Source organism: Mustela erminea, chromosome X (assembly GCF_009829155.1).
Source record: "Mustela erminea isolate mMusErm1 chromosome X, mMusErm1.Pri, whole genome shotgun sequence".
Lineage (NCBI taxonomy): Eukaryota > Metazoa > Chordata > Mammalia > Carnivora > Mustelidae > Mustela > Mustela erminea.
Genome location: NC_045635.1, coordinates 79195053 through 79201208, shown reverse-complemented (window position 1 = coordinate 79201208; position 6156 = coordinate 79195053). Strand labels below are relative to the sequence as shown.

Here is a 6156-nt window from a genome sequence, read left to right as displayed (position 1 = left end):
GCCTTTATATAATTTCAAAATATGTACACATCACACATACTTATACAAGGATAGATATATCCTTTGATAAGTAGTCTTTCCTTATTTTATTGATGATTAGAGCTCAGTTTTCAGCCTCTTTGTTGTTCAGTGGGTCCATATAATAGGATCGGACCAAAAGGTTGTTAATGGAATGGTATGTGAAAATTGAAGGAGGTCTTTTTCAGGATTGGAAATGTTAGTCTATTTCCTGCTGGCAAAAATACTGATATGTTGCCTGGAATGCTAACATGATGGTGGGGCTCAAATAGGCAAATTGTAAACTTTTGAAAGTGGCTTAATAATAAGATAGAAGAAGGATTATAATAATCATTGAGTATTGTACTAGCCTGAAACCGTCTATATTAGGTGAAGAAAAAAATGTCTTCAGGGTTATGTTGGTTTTTCATGTTAATCACATATAAACCAACTTTGTCTCTATATTTAGAGAGAGGGGATAAGGAGAGTTTAAAATCCAAGAAGTTAAATATCAAAGATTTAAGGCTTAAAGATTTAAGTAAATATCAAACTTTAGTTCTTTGCAAAAATCAACAAAGCTGAAAAACCTTTAGCTAGACTAACCAAAAGAAGAGGAAAGAAGATTCAAATTGCTAAACTCAAAAATAAGAAAAAGGACATCACCATCAACTCACACGGGGGAAAAAGTGTAGAGGAAACAATGAACAAATGTATGACTACAAATTAGATAATCTAGATGAAATGGTATTCTTTTCATAAGATTTTATTTATTTATTTGAGAGAGAGAGTGAGAGAGAGCACAGTGGGGTGAAGACCAGAGGGTGAGAGAGGAGCAGACATCTGCTGAGCAGGAAGCCTGATGCAGGACAGAATACTGGGACTTCAGAATCATGACCTGAGCTGAAGGTAGCTGCCTAACCAACTGAGCCACCCAGGTGCCCTGATGAAATGGTATTTTTAAAAAGATTCAAACTACCAGACATGACTCAAGTAGAATTAAAAACCTCAATAGAACTATATAACAAATTAATAAACTTAATTGTTAATTAAAAGAGTAGCCCAGAACCCAGCTTCACTGGTGAATTCCACCAAATGTTTAAAGAATAATGAACAGAATTCCTTTACAAACACTTCCAAAAAATAAAAGTGGAGGGAACATTTCCCAATTCATTCTATGAGAACAGTGTAATCCTAATACCAAAGCCAGGCAAAGACATCAGTTATTAAAATATATATATATATTTTTTTAATTTCTTGAGGAATCTCCACACTGTTCTCCAAAGAGGCTGCACCAACTTGCATTCCCACCAACAGTGGAAGAGGGTTCCCCTTTCTCCACATCCTCTCCAACACATGTTGTTTCCTGTTTTGTTAATTTTGGCCAGTCTAACTGGTGTAAGGTGATATCTCAATGTGGTTTTAATTTGAATCTCCCTGAGGGCTAATGATGATGAACATTTTTTCATGTGTCTGATAGCCATTTGTATGTCTTGATTGGAGAAGTGTCTGTTCATATCTTCTTCCCATTTTTTGATATGTTTGCCTGTTTCATGTGTGTTGAGTTTGAGGAGGTGTCATGAAAAGAAGGGCCATCTGTACCCCAATGTTTATAGCAGCAATGGCCATGGTTGCCAAACTATGGAAAGAACCAAGATGCCCTTCAACGGACGAATGGATAAGTAAGATGTCGTCCATATACACTATGGAGTATTATGCCTCCATCAGAAAGGATGAATACCCAACTTTTGTAGCAACATGGACGGGACTGGAAGAGATTATGCTGAGTGAAATAAGTCAAGCAGAGAGAATCAATTATCATATGGTTTCATTTATTTGTGGAGCATAACAAATATCATGGAGGACAAGGGGTGTTAGAGAGGAGAAGGGAGTTGGGGGAAATTGGAAGGGGAGGTGAATCATGAGAGACTATGGACTCTGAAAAACAATCTGAAGGGTTTGAAGTGGCGGGGGTGTGGCAGGTTGGCATACCAGGTGGTGGGTATTATAGAGGGCACGCATTGCATGGAGCACTGGGTGTGGTGAAAAAATAATGAATACTGTTTTTCTGAAAATAAATTAATTAATTTAATTTAAAAAAAGAAAATATATATATATTAAAAAAAAACACTACAGATAATATCTTGCACAGAGATACTGAAATCCTCAAGAAAATAGTAGTGAACCAAATCCAGCAACACTAAAAACAAAACAAAACAAAACAAAAAAAACAAAAAAAAATGGCCAATTAGGATTTACCTATAAAGAACTCCTCAAACTCAACATACACAAAATAGATAAGCATGTCAAAAAATGGGCAGAAGACATGATCAGACACTTCTCCAAAGAAGACATATAAATGACTAACAAGCACATGAAAAAATGTTCATCATCATTAGCGATCAGGGAGATTCAAATCAAAACCACATTGAGGGTGTCAGAGCTGCTGCCTCCAAGTCGGGATCCAGTCTCCCGCACCGCTGCCAGCGCCCTCCCTCCCCACGTGCACTCCCAACTCCTTTTGGTTCTAAGTCCAAAATGGCAACTCTCAAAGATCAGCTGATTCAGAATCTTCTTAAGGAAGAACATGTCCCCCAAAATAAGATTACAGGGGTTGGGTTGGGGTTGGTGCTGTTGGCATGGCTTGTGCCATCAGTATCTTAATGAAGGACTTGGCAGATGAATTTGCTCTTGTTGATGTCACAGAAGAAAAACTGAAGGGAGAGATGATGGATCTCCAGCACGGAAGCCTTTTCCTTAGAACACCAAAAATTGTCTCTGGCAAAGACTATAATGTGACTGCAAACTCCAAGCTGGTTATTATCACAGCTGGGGCACATCAGCAAGAGGGAGAAAGCTGTCTTAATTTGGTCCAGCCTAACGGGAACATCTTCAAGTTCATCATTCTTAATGTCATCAAATACAGTCCAAATTGCAAGTTGCTTGTTGTTTCCAATCCAGTGGATATATCTTGACCTATGTGGCTTGGAAGATAAGTGGCTTTCCCAAAAACCTTGTTAATTGGAAGTGGTTGCAATCTGCATTCAGCCCGGTTCCGTTACCTAATGGGGGAAAGGCTGGGAGTTCACCCGTTAAGCTGTCACGGGTGGATCCTCGGGGAGCATGGAGACTCCAGTGTGCCTATATGGAGTGGAGTAAACATTGTTGGTGTCTCTCTGAAGAATCTACACCTGGACTTAGGCACTGATGCAGATAAGGAACAGTGGAAAGAAGTTCACAAACAGGTGGTTGACAGTGCCTATGAGGTGATCAAACTGAAAGGCTACACTTCCTGGGCCATTGGACTGTCTGTGGCAGATTTGGCAGAAAGTATAATGAAGAATCTTAGGTGGGTGCATCCAATTTCCACCATGATTAATGGTCTCTATGGAATAAAAGATGATGTCTTCCCTAATGTTCTTTGCATCTTGGGACAGAATGAAATTTCAGATGTTGTGAAGGTGACTCTAACTCCTGAGGAAGAAGTCCGTTTGAAGAAGAGTGCAGATACACTCTGGGGGATCCCAAAGGACCTGCAGTTTTAAAGTTTTCTAATGTACCACTTCACTGTGTAGACTACAACAGGGTGGTAGTTGGAGGTTGTGTACATTGTCCTTATTATCTGAATTGTTACTTAAATAATATCAAAATGGCCTAAGAAAAAAACATCGGTTTCTTAAATTTCTAAATATGAATGGTTCAGTAAACCCTGCAGCTATACCCTAATGCCGGATGATACCTGCCTTTGTAGTCCTAAATGGGCTCATCTAAGAGGCACCACTGCCAATACTGCATATGCAGCAGGTGCTCTTCAAACCAGGTGCGTATTTCCTGTGTGTTCTATGACTTCTGGTTCCTTCACCCAACACACCTAGTCCATCTTTTCCAGTCAGTCACATCCTGGGCTCCAATGTATAAATTCATTATTGCATGTATCGTGTGTAACTGTTCCAAAGGATCTTACTTCGTGTACCATGTATGTCTGAATATAGTGTACATTGCCATATAATGTAAAAAGACCATACAACCAACTAAGTGTTTTACCAACTAAAATACCAAATAAAATTTGAACAGTGACATTTTTTTTGAAAAAAAAATTGAGGTACCACCTTATACCAGTTAGTATGGCCAAAATCATCAAGACAGTAAACAACAAGTGTTGGAGAGGATGTGGAGAAAGGGGGACCATCTAATGCTGTTAGTGCGAATGCAAGTTGTTGCAGCCACTTTGGAAAACAGTGTGGAGATTCTTTAGGAAATTAAAAACAGAGCTTCCCTATGACCCTACAATTGCACTGCTAGGTATTTACCCCAAGGATACAGATGTAGTGAAAAGAAGGGCCATCTGTACCACAGTGTTCATAGCAGCAATGGCCACAGTTGCCAAACTGTGGAAAGAACCAAGATGTCCTTCAATGGAAGAATGGTTAAAGAAGATATGGTCCATATACGCAATGGAGTATTATGCCTCCATCAGAAAGGATGAATATCCAACTTTTGTATCAACATGGATGGGAATAGAGGAGATTACATTGACTGAAATAAGTCAAGCAGAGGGAGTCAATTGTCATATGGTTTCACTTTCTTGTGGAGAATAAGGAATAGCACAGAGGACTTTGGGAGATGGAGAGAAGTGAGTTGGGGGAAATTGGAGGTGGATACAAATCACGAGAGACTGTGGACTCTGATACACAAACCGAGGGTTTTGGAGGGGAGGAGGTTGGGGCGTTGGGTGAGGTGTTGTTGTTGGATATTAAGGAAGGCACGTATTGCATGGAGCACTGAGTGTGGAGCATAAAAAATAAATTTTGGATCACTGAAAAAATAAAATAAAATTAAATTTTAAAAAAGACATAGGATGTCAGAATGGATAAAAATAAAAGACCCATCTGTATTCTGCCTATGGGAGACTCATTTTAGACCTAAAGACATTTTCAGCTTTGAAGTCAGGGGATATGTAAATATTTATTATGTAATTGGACATCAAAATAAGCCATAATAGCATTATGTATATAAGACAAACTAGATATTAAACCAAAGATTCTAAGAAGAGATGAAGAAGAGCACTATATCATAATAAAGGGGACTATCCAACAATAATACTTAACTATTTTAAATATTTATGCCCCCAATGTGGGAGAACCAAAATATATAAAACAATATAATACTAAACATCAAGTAATTCATTGATAATAATACAGTAATAGTAGTGGACTTTAATAATCCAGTAATGTCAGTGGACAGATCTTCTCAGCAGAAAATCAGTAAGGAAACAAAGGATTTGAATGATGCACTGGACCCAATGGGCTTAAGAGATATGTTAGAACATTTTATCCTAAAGAGGAGAACACACATTCCTTTCACAAGTACCCAGGGTATTCTCCAGAATAGATCAAATACTATATCACAAATCAGTTCTCAGCAAGTACAAAAGAGTGAGATCATACCATGCATATTTTCTGACCACATTGCTATGAAACTTGAGGTCAACAAGAAAAAATGTGGAAAAACACAAATACATGGATGTTAGAGAACATGTTATTAAACAATGAATGGGGAACCAGGAAATCAAAGAAGAAATGAATGAATGAAAACATTGAAAATGAAAATATGGGGTTCAAAACCTCTGCAAAGAAGCCAGAAAGGTCTGAAGGGCAAAATATATTGCAATATAGCCCTACCTCAAGAAGCAAGAAATCCTCAAATAAACAACCTAAAGGAGCTAGAAAAAGAACAACAAAGCCTAAAGACAGTAGAAGGGAAATAATAAAGATTAGAATAGAAATAAATGATATAGAAATTAAAGAAAAAAGAGAACTAATCAATAAAACCAGGAGCTGCTTCATTGAAAAACTAAATAAAATTTACAGACTCCTAGACAGACTTATCAAAAATAAAAGAGAAAGGACCCAAATAAAATCACAAATGAGAAAGGAGAAACAGCAATCCCTGCAGAATACAATGATAAGATAATATTATGAGAAATTATATCCCAACAAATTGGACAATCTGGAAGAAATGGATAAAATCCTTGGAGCATATAAAATACCAGCACTAAAATGGGAAGACATTGAAAACTTGAATAGACTGAAATAAAGCAAAGAAATTGAATTAGTAATCAAAAATCTCCCAACAAACAAAAGTCCAGCTCCAGATTACTTC

The 6156-nt window shown here is 37.6% G+C and overlaps 1 pseudogene; it reads left to right on the top strand.

The window, feature by feature from the left end:
* Positions 1-2517: 2517 nt before the first annotated feature.
* Positions 2518-3578, top strand: LOC116583477 (annotated as a pseudogene).
* The last annotated feature ends 2578 nt before the right edge of the window (positions 3579-6156 follow it).